Source organism: Ornithorhynchus anatinus, chromosome 17 (genome assembly GCF_004115215.2).
Source record: "Ornithorhynchus anatinus isolate Pmale09 chromosome 17, mOrnAna1.pri.v4, whole genome shotgun sequence".
Taxonomy (NCBI): Eukaryota; Metazoa; Chordata; class Mammalia; order Monotremata; family Ornithorhynchidae; genus Ornithorhynchus; species Ornithorhynchus anatinus.
The window spans coordinates 40653177-40668883 of record NC_041744.1 but is presented as its reverse complement, the minus strand read 5'-3'; the positions used below and the strand labels follow the sequence as shown (position 1 = coordinate 40668883).

At 44.8% G+C, this 15707-nt stretch overlaps 1 protein-coding gene across 1 annotated transcript in view; it reads right to left on the bottom strand.

The window, feature by feature from the left end:
* The window catches only part of LOC114817725 (killer cell lectin-like receptor subfamily B member 1B allele B), a 122879-nt gene that overhangs the window by 49150 nt on the left and 58022 nt on the right, over positions 1–15707 (bottom strand). The window lies entirely within an intron of this gene.

The window sequence follows — 15707 nt, the reverse complement described above, 5'->3', positions numbered from 1 at the left end:
CTGTGATCCTCAAATGGGACAGGGATCATGACAGGCCTGATTATCTTGTATCTACCCCAGCACTTAGTACAAGCCTTGGCACATAGTTAACACTCAACAAATAGTACAATTATTGTCATTATTATTATAATTAATTGACCTGGCTTTCATGGTTTTCAAAGTTTGCCTGCCTCTAGCTTCTCCCTCCTCCAATTTACAATTCCTGCTGCTGCACAGATCTCCTTCTTGAGGCAACACTCCACACATGTCCCTTTACTCCTAAGAAACCTCCATTTTGGCTTTCCAATTCCCTCTCATCATGCAAAGACTTCTCTGGTTCACCTTCAAGGCTCTCTACCAACTCCCCATCTTACATAGCAGATCCCTTCACTAGCTACTAATCAGGATGCTCTTATCATTCCAAGAGAAGCAACTTGGCAAGTGGAGACAGTATTGGCCTTGTCAGCCAATGTGGCCTCAGGCAAATCACTTTACTTCACTGTTCCTCAGTTAGCTCAGCTGTAAAATGGGGGATTAATATCATTAGCCCCATGTGGGATAGGAACAGTGTCAAACCTGATTTGCTTGTATCCACCCAAAGCTTAGAACAGTGCCTGGCACCTAGTAAGCACTTTACAAATGCCACAAATTATTATTATTATTATTCCCCCCAAGCTCACCTTCTAGCTGGACCTCTCTTGGCTTTTCTTTCTCCATCCTCTCACTCAAACTACTCCCTGCAGCCTCCCCTCCAAAATCCAGCAGGCGACAGCTCTCTTCATGTTCAAAGTCCTCCTAAAATCCCACCTCCTCCAACATGCTCTCCCTGATTAAATCTTAATTTCCCATTAGTTCTAGTATATGACTTTATTCATACCTTATTTCAGTCTGTGTATTATATATATACACACATATATATGTGCATATTTAATTAAGTGTATATTAATTATGTGAGTATATATGCACAAATATATACTATAATTTTATTTGAAACCATTTCTATGTCTGTGTCCCCCTATTAGTTTGTAAACTTCTTGTGAAAATGGAATCTGCTCATGCCTCTGTTCTACCTTCCGAAGTGCTTAGTGAGTGCACTGACCCTCTGGGTGATCAATAAATACCATTAATAAATGAATAAAATAGTTATGACATTATCAAGGTACAGTGGTAGTTTGGTGTTAAAGGAGCAAAGTGTGTGTGCTAGGTTGGGAGAGGAATGAGAATCGGTAGGTGGGGAGAGGGATAATTAAGTGTCTTAAAGCTGATGGTGAGGAATTTCTGTTTTATGTGCAAATGAATGGGCAACCATGGGGTTTGTGAGGAGTGGGGAGATGTATTCAGAGAGATTTCTTAGAAAAAAATGATTTGGGCAGGGGGGTGAAATATGGACTGGAGAAGGGAGAGTGTGGAGGCAGGGACGTCACAGGGACTCTATTGCAATATTCTATTGCAGTAATATAAGAGCCCGGGCTTGGGAGTCAGAGGTCATGGGTTCGTATCCCGGCTCTGCCCCTTGTCAGCTGTGTGACTGTGGACAAGTCACTTAACTTCTCTGTGCCTCAGTTACCTCATCTGTAAAATGGGGATGAAGACTGTGAGCCTCACGTGGGACAATCTGATTACCCTGTATCTACCCCAGGGCTTAGAACAGTGCTCTGCACATAGTAAGCGCTTAACAAATACCAACATTATTATTATTATTATTATTATTATTCAAGATAGGGTAAGAAAAGTGCTTGGACGAGCATGGTAACATTCTGGATGGAGTGGAAAGGGCAGATTCATTCATTCATTCAATAGTATTTATTGAGCGCTTACTATGTGCAGAGCACTGTACTAAGCGCTTGGGATGAACAAGTCAGCAACAGATAGAGACAGTCCCTGCCGTTTGACGGGCTTACAGTCTAATCGGGGGAGACGGACAGACAAGACAGACAGACAGACAAGACAGACAAGAACAATGGCAATAAATAAATGGCAATAAATAAGATTCTGCTTATGTCATAAAGACAGAATCAACAGGATTTGTTGACTGACTCAATATTCAGGCTAAAGGAGAGAGATGAGTTAAGAATAATCTCAAAATTGATGGGTTGTGAGGCAGGGAGGGATGGTGATGTTTCTACAGGAAATGGAAAGTAGGGGGAAGATAGATTTTAGAAGGGAATATGAGGGATGCTTATCTGGACATGTTAAGTTTGAAGTGTCAATGAATCATCCAAATTGAGATGTCCTGAATGCAGGGGTAAATGCTAGACTGCAGAGGAGAAAGGTTTGGGCTAGTGAAGTGCATTTGGTAATCACCTGTGTTGAGGTGCCAATTGAAGCTGTAGGAACAGATGAGTTTCCCCGAGGGAGTGGGTATAGATGGAGACTCATAGAGGACCTACAACTCAGCCTTGAGGGGATCACTTAAGTTAATGAGTAGGAAGGAGAGGAGGAGTTGGAAAAAGAGAGAGGGAGAAGGAAAGTCCAGAGGGGACAGTGTCAAAGAAACCAAGGTTAGAAGTAGTAGTAGCAGAAGTTTTCAGAAATAGAGGTGTTTCAGAAGTCAGTAGCTGCTTAGAGGTCTCTTAATAGAGTTTGTTGGATTTGTCAAGAAGGAAGTCATTGGTGACCTTAGAGAAAGCAGTTTCAGTGGAAAGGAGATTGGGGAACCAGATTACAGGGGAAGAGAGCTGGAGAAGATGAAGTGGAGGAAGAAGGATTAAAGAAATGTTTCAAGGAATTTGGAGAGAAATAGTAGGAAGCAGTTGGGTTGAAAACTGAAGGGTAAAATGGGGTGAAGTGGGGTTGAGGAAGAGTTTGTTTTTTTTAGGATAGGAGACATGTTGATGTGTTTGAAAGTGGAGAGGAAAGAGCCAGTGGAGACTGAGCAGTTGAAGATGGTAGTCAGGGAGGGAAGAATGGAAGGAACAAGAGTTTTAATAAGATGCAAAGGGATGGGGTCATAGGCATAGGATGAGAGGGGTTAATTTCAGAAGGAGGAAGCTAGGAAGGGTGAGCCAGTGGATGGGAGCAGCCTGGCTTAGTGGCAAGAATGTGGGCTAGGGAGTCAGAGGTTGTTGGTTCTAATCCCGCCTCCACTACCTGTCAGCTGTGTGATTTTGGGCAAGTCACTTAACTTCTCTGGGCCTCAGTTACCTCATGTGTAAAATGAGGATTAAGACTGTGAGCCCCACGTGGGACAACCTGATTACCCTGTATCTACCCCAGTGCTTAGAACAGTGCTTGGCATATATTAAGCACTTTACAAATACCACAATTATTATTATTATAGGAGGTAGCCAGGAGGTGGTATGGGGGAAGTGAGAAAGATGTTTTAAGGAGATTGTGCTTGGTAGTTTAAATTTTATCAATGAAATCCACTGAAAAGTTATCCGGGAATGAAACTGGGAAAAGTGGGAGGACTGAAAGTTTAAGGAGGGAATAAAAGGTCTGAAACAATTGGCAGAGGCAATGGATATAGGAGTCAGTATTGGTGCTGAACAGGGAGGGGCAGAATTAGAGCAGGTAAAGATGAGTTTGGGATAGACTTTGTCTTAAAGTCTATATTTCTACCAGCAGAGTTTAATGGGGCAAGTTCATGAGAGAACCAGGACTGTCTTTCTTTAGTAGAGGAAAACATTTTTGTGGGGAAACGCAACCTTGATTTTTCCTGAGCTCAAGGATTTTTCCGTTGGTAGTAAGATCAGAGCCTCCCCCAAAGCTTTGCTATAAGCAAGGTGTGTAACCCCACAGATTGCATCCAGCAGTGAGTTGACTGGCTGCCAAATTCCCAGGAATACCTACCATTAAAAGCAATAAATGGAATTTCTTTTTTTAAAATGCTGTTTAACTCTTACTTACTATGTGTCGGGCACATTATAAGCCCTGGCTAATCCCCATTTTGCAGATGAGGTAACTGAGGCACAGATAAATTAAGTGACTTGTCCAAGGTCACACAGCAGAAGCATGGCTCCCAGGCCCCTGCTCTATCCACTGGAACTTGCCACTTCTCAGTTGTGAAAGAGAAGGAAGAAGACTGAACATGATAACACCTATTGTATTTGGCAATGAAGAGTGAAGGAAAAGAAAGGGAGAGGAGAGGGGAAAGAATTTTTAGAAGAAAAGAGAATAACAAAGGAAGAGAGAATGAAAGGTAAGCAGAAAGCCAATTATGAATGGGGAAGACATTGAACTCTTTTTACTGGCCCACCATCAAGTTATTTTTAGGCTCTGGAAATGTAGCAATGTGCCCATAGCTTTGAATGAGAGTGACCCTGTGCTTTAGACTTTAAACTTCTCTCTGACTGCCATTAACTCTCAGGGTGCTCCTTAGACTTGACTTGGCAGGCAATCTTAAACACTGCCATATTTGATTTCATTGTTTGTTTTTGAGGTATGGGTTTGGGGGCAGGGTGGAAAATAATGATAAATATGATGCATATTAAATGCTAACTATGTGCTAAACACACAGATTGATACAAGATAAGATCGGGTTGAACCTAATCCCTGTCCTACATGGGGCTCTCAGTCCAAGGCAAAGGAAGAACAGGTCTAAGTAGTGGAGAACAGGCATAAACCTCTGCCACACCTCCTGAATCTTTTCTTTTTAGATTGTGCATTTCTCCATCTCCTGGGCCAGCAGATTCTGAATTTCCTCTATATTAGCTTGGAGGGAGCCAAGAGATTGAACAGGGGAGGGGTTTTTTGGTTTTTTTAATGGTAATTGTTAAGCACTCACTATGTGCGAGGAACTGTACTAACCGCTGAGGTAGATAAATGATAAATGACAGTCCATGTCCCAAATGGGGCTAACAGTCTTAATCCCCATTTTACAGATGAGATACTTGAGGCACAGAAGAGTTAAGTGATTTACCCAAGATCTCACAGCAGATAAACTCAGATTAGGACTCAGGTGTTTTGACTCCCAGGCCCGTGCTCTTTCCACTAATAATAATAAATAATGTTGGTATTTGTTAAGTGCTTACTATGTGCAGAGGACTGTTCTAAGCGCTGGGGTAGACATAGGGGAATCAGGTTGTCCCACATGGGGCTCACAGTCTTAATCCCCATTTTACAGATGAGGGAACTGAGGCACAGAGAAGTTAAGTGACTTGCCCACAGTCACACAGCCGACAAGTGGCAGAGCTGGGACTATGTCACTCCAGTGCTGACTGGGGCCCTACAGTTTTCAGTGCACTCTTGGCACAGAGTATTTACTGCTCTCTTATCACCTGAAAGTTTGTGGATTGGTGACCATGAGAAATTTTTACCCAATTTATTCCCTAGCTTTGGTCAGTAGCACATTCCACCTCACCCTTTTGGCATGTAAAGAAGCAGCGTGGCTCAATGGAAAGAGCACGGGCTTAGGAGTCAGAGGTCATGGGTTCTAATCCCGGCTCTGCCACCTGTCAGCTGCGTGACTATGGGCACGTCACTTGACTTCTCGGTGCCTCAGTGACCTCATCTGTAAAATGGGGATTAAGACTGCGAGCCTCAAATGGGACAACCTGATTACACTGTATCTACCCCAGTGCTTAGAACAGTGCTCAGCACATAGTAAGTGCTTAACAAATACCAACATTATTATTATGTAGTGAAAAAAAATTCAACCTCATCACAGAGCTAAGAGTTTCTGATCCTTGACTCTAACTTAATGTTTTTAATTTGAATAGCATTTTCTATATTTAATTTTCTAACTTTAAAAACAAAAGCACCATTGTACTGCTGGGAATTTCCAAAGAGAGAATCCAGAGAACAAAGAAAAGGCTTATGTTTGGGGATCCAGGGAATGCTAGTCTCCTGGGAAAGACATCTGAACCCTTTCTGCAAACCACAATTCCAGCTTCCTCCAGACTTGGATTCATGGCTACAGTATTCCCTGCTCTAGAGGATTTTCCAGAGAGGTGCAGAAGAATGAAAGAGGAAAACGTTTAGCCATCCTTCTGTTGGTGACCTTATTTTGTATCTGACCCTACTCCCAACTCCACTTTTCTATGACATGGCATAGGATCCAAGTAGACCATAAGCCATTTTCTGACAAAGACTACATTTCCTACGATACACACAGGCCTGTGACTCTCTGGGACTTTTTGTGATTCCTCTCACTATGGGGTGTCTCTTAGAACAGCTGATTTTTGTTTTGTTTTGGGGACTTTGTGGGAGTGGGGATCATCCAGGGTGCGGTATGCCCAAGCAATGGTGGATTCAGGGGCTTGGGACTGGGGCATCCAGATAAACTTTATAAAGTTTTTCTTCAAAAATTTTCCCTGAGGAACAAATCCCCCTAAGGGAAAAAAATATCTGTAAGAAAAGCATTGAAATAAAAACAAACTCATGGAAACTAATTTTAAATTTAGAATCACCCCTTCCTCCCCCTCCCGCTCCTTCCCTAGCTCTATCCTCCCTGGCCACCAACAGAAGGATGATTATTCTGAAGTCAGCAATGTGTTTAATGTCAAACGGCCAGGCAGCATTAAGAGGATTGAAGTTCTGAAATATAGTCAGTCCTGGAGCAATGAAGTTGTGCTCAAGGAGCAGCATAGCCTAGTGGCAACAGCATGGGCTTAGGAATCAGAGGTCGTGTGTTCTAATCCCGGTTTCGCCACTTGTCCGCTGTGTGACCTTGGACAAGTCACTTCACTTCTCTGTGCCTCCTTACCTCATATGTAAAATGGGGCTTGAGACTGTGAGCCCCACGTGGGACAATCTGATTACCTTGTATTTACCCCAGTGCTTAGAACAGTGTTTGGCACATAGTAAGCACTTAACAAATACCATCATTATGATTATTTCCCAGTTATGCTGGGTGGAACGTGTGAGTGACATCAGGTTACCAGATAGCTTCAGAAAGAAGAGCTCAGATTGGGAAACTGAAAGCTAGGAAGCCTCAATCAATGCTCAATCTTAGCTGAAAACTGGGAGGCAATTGCTGAGGAGAGACCTGCATGACACTGCCATCAATAAGGGAGTGGTTTGGGTTTTTTTGTTTGTTTTATGGCATTTGAAAAGCAATTAGTATGTGTCAAGCATTGTTCTAAGCTCTGGGGTAGATACAGATTTATCTGGCTGAGCACAGTCCTTGTCCCACATGGGACTCACAGTCTAAATAGGAGGGAGTAGCATTTAATCCCCATTTTACAGCTGAGTAAACTGAGGCACAGAGAAGTTAATTGACTTGCCTAAGGTCATCTAGCAAGCAGTTGGCAGAGTGATTCTCTGAGCAACAGCCTTGTATGGGAAAGAGACTTGAAGGGGCAAGAGAAAACAGTGCCAGGCTCTACAAACACTAAGTATAACATTATAAGAAGGGACAACCTTTTTTTGTGTCTCACATTGCCTGGAGTGTGGGTCTCACATTGGTCTTTTCAGCCACACTCACACTCATAGGTGAACTTCTTTGAATAAGGACAACTATATGGATTGCAATCTTCTTCCAGGCAGGGATTGTATCTACTAACTATTATACTCTTCCAAGTGTTTAGGACAGTATTCAGCACAGAGTAAGCATTCAGTAATTACCTATGGTGAATAGTGGTAGGGGTAGTTACATGAAATCATCCACTATTTTCTGTCATTGATTTGATTCTTCTGTTGAACCAGCCCTGAAGAGAGGCCAGGACCATCACAGGAGGGAAACCCAGCCCTGACTGCACAGGACAGGGAAGCTGGTGCCAGTAACTGCAGACAGAAAATGATGGCTGCTGGTTCTAGAAGATGAGGATGGAGCCTTGAGAACAGAGGAGACCCAAGTTCTCGCACTTGTACACAAACCCCCAATTCATTCCCATCTGTCATCCAAAATGCTTGGTGCCTGTTGTAAGAACTAAATATTTAAAATTAGCCAAAGTTATTTGTAACTGTTTCTGCCTGAAACTGTAAGGCTTGGTAATTCATTCATTCATTCAATCATATTTATTGTGTGCTTCATGTGTACAAAGCACTGTGCTAAGGACTAGGGAGAACACAAAATAATAATAAAACAGACAACTAGCTCACAGCCTAGAGGTAAGAGACAGATACATTGGCAAAGAGGGAGTGAACCATCTTCCCTTTCAGATATTTAAGTTTGGACATGACAGTCGTAAGCCTTGTGATTAGGGGTCAGTGGTTAAGGCACATTTGACCACTAGGGGACCACTCAATCAGTTGGATTCCATAGCCCATCCATTGCTGGCCTCCTCAGTTTTGAGCTCCGGGACTGGAATTTTGGTTTCTGCAAAGAGAGTAGAATCATTTATACAAGCAAAGGGCTGGTATCTGGGTGCTAAATAAAACCATTCTATGGTCCCAAATTCCTCAGAGGCATAGAATTGAGATTTACAAATGACAATGCCTTATTGATTCATATAAATTTTAACAATCCCAGCATGTCTTTGTCAGTCTGACACTTGGGCAGGGGGATGTGGAGGTGACAGGAAGGTGAGGAGATGGGAAGCGGGTAGGTGAGGATGGCTGGAAGAGAAAGGGATGGCATCTTTGAGGAAGAGGAGGAAAGAGCTCACAGGTCCCCGTTGAGGATGTTCTGGTCAAATCCAAGGGCCTGGGGTCTCCATCGGGGCTGCTTGGGTCAATGCCCTCTGGATCCAGCAGGCCTCCGCTGTGAGACTTTACCTGACAAGTAGCAGCCCCTGCTTCTGTGCTCTTTCTCTGTCTCTTTTTATCTCCCACTCTCTATCGCTCTTTCTCACTGCCTCTGTTTGTCTCTGCACGGCCACTGCCCAAGGATATCACATACACTGTGACGTGATGATGTCATGTATCAACTGGGCTCTGCACAAAATGGATGAGCTTGGTTGCCTGCACTATGTTGTTCTGGCCCAGGTGTTAGCTTGTAGTTCAACAGTGTTGAAGGCTGAGTGGTTGTTGACAAGCGTTCTTGACTGCTGTATGAATGAGGTCTGAGGGCTTTCCAAATGTTCACTGGATGGAAATGAACATTGGTTGATCTGATTAACTCAATGAATTCCCCTTAACAGGGCTATCAACTTTTCAGTCTGAGTGAGGGGGCTAATCAGGGATGGAGCACCGGGAAGGATAGGTCTTTGTGGAAAAATAGAAACACGGTGCTACCCCCTAGTGCCAGGGTGGGACACTCTCTAGACAGGGAGTGGCATGAGCTCTCCACCACCCACCATTAATGAGACTGCCAGGGTCCATCATGGGGGGGACCGGTTTCCCCACCCCCAAGCCACTAGAGTTCCCACTGGCCCTTTCTATGCCCAGAATGACACAAACAATAGTAGTAAACCCTCCACCACTACCCTTATATCAGACCACTGGAGCCCACCACAAGGAAGAGAAGGTGTTATGTGAATAATATTCCTAGGCCTGGCTACCCTTATCACTCTTGGCCTCCCCTGGTCTCCTCATACCACTGAACTCCCATCAGCCATTGCTCCAGCCTGAAGGACACAAATAGCTGCAGTGTGAAACCTTCTCAATCACCTGCTCCCCTTTATTTTTAGACTGTGGGTACTATGGAGGCTCGGGGCTGTGCCTATATCTCAGTTATGTACTTTCCCACTGCTCAACTCAGTGCTTTGCTCACAGTAGGTGCTAAATAAATACTATTACTACTACTACATCATACATTCACAGAAATACATGTTCTTAACTAGGATAGTGCCAAGGTTGCAAGCTTTCCCCTTCCTCATCTAAATTGTAAGCTCATTATAATGATAATAAAGTTGGTATTTGTTAAGCGCTTACTCTGTGCAGAGCACTGTTCTAAGCGCTGGGGTAGACACAGGGGAATCAGGTTGTCCAACGTGGGGCTCACAGTCTTCATCCCCATTTTACAGATGAGTTAACTGAGCACACAGAGAAGTTAAGTGACTTGCCCACAGTCACACAGCTGACAGGTGGCAGAGCTGGGATTCGAACTCATGAGCTCTGACTCCAAAGCCCATGCTCTTTCCACTGAGCCAATTCTGTTGTATTCTGCCAAGTGCTTAGTACAGTGCTCTGCATATAGTAAGCATTCAATAAATACTCTTGATTGATTCTGGGACAGGAAAGTTGGCTGTGTTTGCGACTGAGATGGGAAAATTAGTTGGAGAAGTTGGGGAGAAAATGAGGTGTTCTGTTTGTGTGGAGAAGCAGTGTGGCTCAGTGGAAAGAGCACGGGCTTTGGAGTCAGAGGTCATGGGTTCGAATCCCACCTCGGCCACTTGTCAGCTGTGGGACTTTGGGCAAGTCACTTAACTTCTCGGTGCCTCAGTTACCTCATCTGTAAAATGAGGATTAAGACTGTGAGCCCCACGTGGGACAACCTGATTCCCTTTTGTCTACCCCAGCGCTTAGAACAGTGCTCGGCACATAGTAAGCGCTTAACAGATACCAAAATTATTATTATTATTGTATTAAGCTTGAGATGCCATCAGGACATCTATGTGATGATATCCAGGATGGAAGAGGAAATGTAAGATAGCAGAGGAAAGGAGAAGTTGGGCCTACTGAGATGGATTTGGAAATCTTCCACTTCTGAAGACATGAAAGATTATGGTTTCCTGAGAAAATGTATAAAGTGAGAAAAAAAGAGAGACACAAAACAGAACCACATTTAACAGTTGAGTGGCAGAAGAGTCAATAAAAAGGGCTAAAAAGAAGCATCCACACAGACTGTAAGCTCATTGTGGACAGGGAATGTGACCAAGTGCTTAGTACAGTGCTGCACACAATAAATGCTCAATAAATATGATTAAATGAATGAGTGAACAGGAAGAGAACTAGGAGAGAACCATGTCAGTTACACAAAGGGTGGATAGTATTACTCGGAGAAGGGAGTAGTCAGCAATGTCCTAGTTGTACTAAACTGCTGAGCTGCTTCTGCCATCCTGAGACACTGAACATCACCTGGGACAGAGAGCTGCCTATAGGTGCTGAGAGCTTTCCCTGCTGAGCTGCTTCAGCCAGCCCAGGATACTGAACATCACCTGGGAACATCACCAGCTGCCTCTGGCCTAGAACACCCTCTCTCTTCATAGCTGACAGACAGTCACTCTCCCCATCTTCAGAAATGTTTTAAAAGCACATCTCCTCCAAGAGGACTCAAGTGACCAAATCCACATTTCCTATTCTCACCTTAGCACTTGGATTTGCCCTCTTCATTCAACCCTCCTCAGTCCCAAAGCATTTATGTATGTAGCCATAATTTATTTATTTACGTTAATGTCTGTCTCCCCCACTAGATGTAAGCTGCTTGTGTGCAAGAAATTTGTCTATCAACTCTGCTGTACTCTCCCAAGAGCTTAGACCAGTGCTCTGCACACAGTAAGCACTCAAGAAATATGATTGATTGATTGATTGATTAATTGTACTAAGATAGAGTAGAGCCCTTTATAATAATAATGATGGCATTTGTTTAGCGCTATGTGCCAAGCACTGTTCTGAGCACTGGGGAAGTACAAGGTGATTAGGTTGTCCCATGTGGGGCTCCTAGTCTTCATTCCCATTTTACAGATGGGGTCACTGAGGCCCAGAGAAGTGAAGTAACTTGCCCAAAGTCACAAAGCTGACAAGTGTCTAAGCCAAGATTTGAACCCATGACCTCCGACTCCCAAGCCTGGGCTCTTTCCACTGAGCCACGCTGCTTCTCTTTAGTCAGCCAAATAAAGATGCCCTGGAAGCAGGAGGAGATATTAAATGTAAATCAATCTATGTCAAGTACTAAGTACTTGGGAAAAAACAATACAACAGAGTTGGTAGACATATTCACTGTACAAAAGGAGTTTACAGTCTAAAGGGGGAAAAATACATTAAAATAAATGATGGATATGATGTATATTAGTTCTGCAAAACTGAGGGTGGAGTGAATGTCAAATGCTTTAGGGTAAAAATCCAAGTGCATAGGCAACACAGAAGGGAGAAGGAGTAGGGAAAATGAAGGGATTAGTGAGGGAAAGCCTCTTGGATGAGATGTGATTTTAATAAAGCTGTGAAGGTGGAGAGAGTGGGTAGTCTGTTATATATAGAGGGAGAGGGAATGAGGTGAAGGTAGGGCTGGAGTAAGATTTGTGAGCCTTCTGATTAGGGGAGGAGGCAGAAATAGATGAGTTCCCCAGGAGAGTAAGTGTGGAATAATAATAATAGAGGTATTTAAGCACTTTCTATGTGCCAAGCACTGCACTAAGCACTGAGGTAGATACAAGTTAATCGGGTCAGTCACAATTCAGAAAAAGAGAGGACCCAGAACTGAGCCTTGCAGTTCACCTACACAGGTAAAGAATGAGTCAAGGAGGATAAAACACCATCTAAGCACAGGATGGAAAAGTGATCAGGAATGCAGAAGGCAAATGGGGAAACTGTTAAAATTGAGTAAACAAGACTAGAGATGGAGTAAACAAAGTTGAAAGCAGCTGAAAGGTGAGGAAGAAATAGGACTGAATGGATTCCAATGAACTCTGTTGGAAGACATCATTAGAGACCATAAGTAGGTCAGTCTGAGGAAAGTGAAGTGGGGAGGGTGAGGAGTGCATATAGATTGCAGGAAAATGAGAGAGAGAGAGAGAGAGGTATTAAATGGAAAGTGGAAGGGATGTATACAATTAGCAGAGATTGCAGATATGAAAACAGGGAAATCCATTAATGGCTGGAGGCTATGGTGGACACGGAGTAAGAGGGAGAACATATATTTTCTCCTCATACACAACCCTCATCAGTCCCCTCACACATAGCCCTCCTGAGCCACCCAGAGTTAGTTTGGTGGAGGTGAGGAGAGAGGGCATTCCAGGACAGTGGGAGGACGTGACCCAGGGATCGACAGCGGGATAGGCGTCAACGGGGAACGGTGAGGAGGTGGGCGGCAGAGGAGCGGAGCATGCGGGGTGAGCAGTAGAAAGAAAGAAGGGAGGAGAGGTAGGATGGGGCAAGGTAATGGAGAGCCTTGAAGCCCAGAGTGAGAAGTTTTTGTTTCGAGCGGAGGTTGATAGGCAACCACTGGAGGATTTTAAGGAGGGGAGTGACATGTCCAGAGCGTTTCTGCAGGAAGATGATCTGGGCAGCAGAATGAAGAATAGACTGGAGCAGGGAGAGACAGGAGGAAAGGAGATCAGAGAGAAGGCTGACCCAATAATCCAGCCAGGATATTATGAGAGCTTATACCAGTAAGATAGACATTTGGATGGAGAGGAAATGGCGGATCTTGGCAATATTGTAAAGGTGAGACCGGCAGACATTGGTGACGGATTGGATGTGTGGGGTGAATGAGACAGTTTTGTCAAGGATGACACCAAGGTTGTGGGCTTGAAAGACGGGAAGGATGGTAGTACCATCCACAATGACAGGGAAGTCAGGAAGAGCACAGGGCTTGGGAGGGAAGATAAGGAGCTCATTTTGTTATTCTGCTTGTTCAGCTACTGTTGATGTGAATCCCTTACCTAAGTTAGGACCAGATATCTGGTGTACCCATGGTAGCCATATGTGAGAGACACAATATCATGGCCCTCACTATCACAATGGGGAGTGGGCATTTGCTACTCTCCAAGCCTTGGTAGCTCACCCTTGGGGAGTAGGACTGGCTAGCCTCACTCTACCACTCCCAGTTTCTTCTAAGATCCATCTCTAGAGAAGTAGCATGGCTTAGTGGAAAGAGCACGGACTTGGGTTCTAAGAGGATGTGGGTTCTAATCCCAGCTCTGCCACTTGTCTGCTGTGTGACCTTGGGTAAGCCACTTAACTTCTCTGTGCCTCAGTTACCTCATCTGTAAAATGGAGAATAAGAGTGTGAGCCCCACCCATGTGGGACATCCTGATTACCTTGTATCTATCCCAGCACTCAGAACAGTGCTTGGCACATAGTAAGTGCTTAATAAATACCATTATTATTATCAGTATTATTATTATCTCTAAGAATCATAGGATGGTGGCAACATACTAATGGTGAATGGATTTTTCTACCTTTCAGAGAAATAGTCTTGCAGCGTGGCTTAGTGAAAAGAGCATGGGCTTGGGAGTCAGAGGTCATGAGTTCAAATCCTAGCTCTGCCACTTGTCAACTGTGTGACTGTGGGCAAGTCACTTAACTTCTCGGTGCCTCAGTTACCTCATCTGTCAAATGGGGATTAACTGTGAGCCTCACGTGGGACAACCTGATTACCCTGTATCTACCCCAGCGCTTAGAACAGTGCTCTGCACATAGTAAGTGCTTAAATACCAAAATTATTATTAAAAATTATTATTAGTCTTGGGCACTAGGACCCTGTGGGTTCCCTGGGCATCCAACCATAAAAAGGACTGGAATTTCAGGGAGTTGGAGTAGTGTTAAGAAGAGAAAGGAAATTCTAATAGTGCATTCCTTGTCTGGAAAACATCTACTTGCCAAAGACTGCCAAACTCTCAGTGCTGGCCGGGTGCAGTGCACCAGAATCAGTCCAGTATCACCTCAGAAAGGTGACAGTTCCTGGAAACCCTGCAGGAAGGGAGGCTGGATGGTAAAGCTAATGAAAGAAGAGTTCAAGCAGTGGTCAGCCTAGTGGGAAGCTGTTGGGGGAGACGGGAGGCAAGACTTTCAGGAATTCAAAACCTGTGCATGCCCCTGGTGCCACCTCCAGCATTCATGAGTCACCCCCAATGCCCAACCCTCCTAACAGGGGGAGCACACCAGCCAACAGCACACCCAACCCACCCCAACCTTTCCTGCAGGAAGAAGGTCCGCTGAGGTGAATTTAACTAAGCAACCATCCAAGGAGTCAGACATGAAAAAACACAGATATGGAATTCAATGTACCGTGGATGGCACGACCATCCTTCCCGTCCCGCAGGCCCGCAATCTCGGTGTCATCCTTGACTCGTCCCTCTCGTTCACCCCACACATCCTATCCGTTACCAAGACCTGCCGGTTTCACCTCTACAATATCGCCAAGATCCGCCCTTTCCTCTCCACCCAAACGGCTACCTTACTATTACGGGCTCTCGTTATATCCCGGCTAGACTACTGTGTCAGCCTTCTCTCTGACCTCCCTTCCTCCTCTCTCGCCCCGCTCCGGTCTATTCTTCACTCCGCTGCCCGGCTCATCTTCCTGCAGAAACGATCTGGGCATGTCACTCCCCTTCTTAAACAACTCCAGTGGTTGCCTATCAACCTCCGCTCCAAACAAAAACTCCTCACTCTAGGCTTCAAGGCTCTCCATCACCTTGCCCCTTCCTACCTCTCCTCCCTTCTCTCTTTCTACCGCCCACCCCGCACGCTCTGCTCCTCTGCCGCCCACCTCCTCGCCGTCCCTCGGTCTCGCCTATCCCGCCGTCGACCCCTGGGTCACGTCCTCCCGCGGTCCTGGAACGCCCTCCCTCCTCACCTCCGCCAAACTGATTCTCTTTCCCTCTTCAAAACCTTACTTAAAAATCACCTCCTCCAAGAGGCCTTCCCAGACTGAGCTCCTCTTCCCCCTCTACTCCCTCTGCCATCCCCCCTTTACCTCTCCGCAGCTAAAGCCTCATTTTCCCCTTTTCCCTCTGCTCCTCCACCTCTCCCTTCCCATCCCCACAGCACTGTACTCGTCCGCTCAACTGTATATATTTTCATTATCCTATTTATTTTGTTAATGAATTGTACATCGCCTTGATTCTATTTAGTTGCCATTGTTTTTACGAGATGTTCTTCCCCTTGACGCTGTTTAGTGCCATTGTTCTTGTCTGTCCGTCTCCCCCGATTAGACTGTAAGCCCGTCAAACGGCAGGGACTGTCTCTATCTGTTGCCGACTTGTTCATCCCAAGCGCTTAGTACAGTGCTCTGCACATAGTA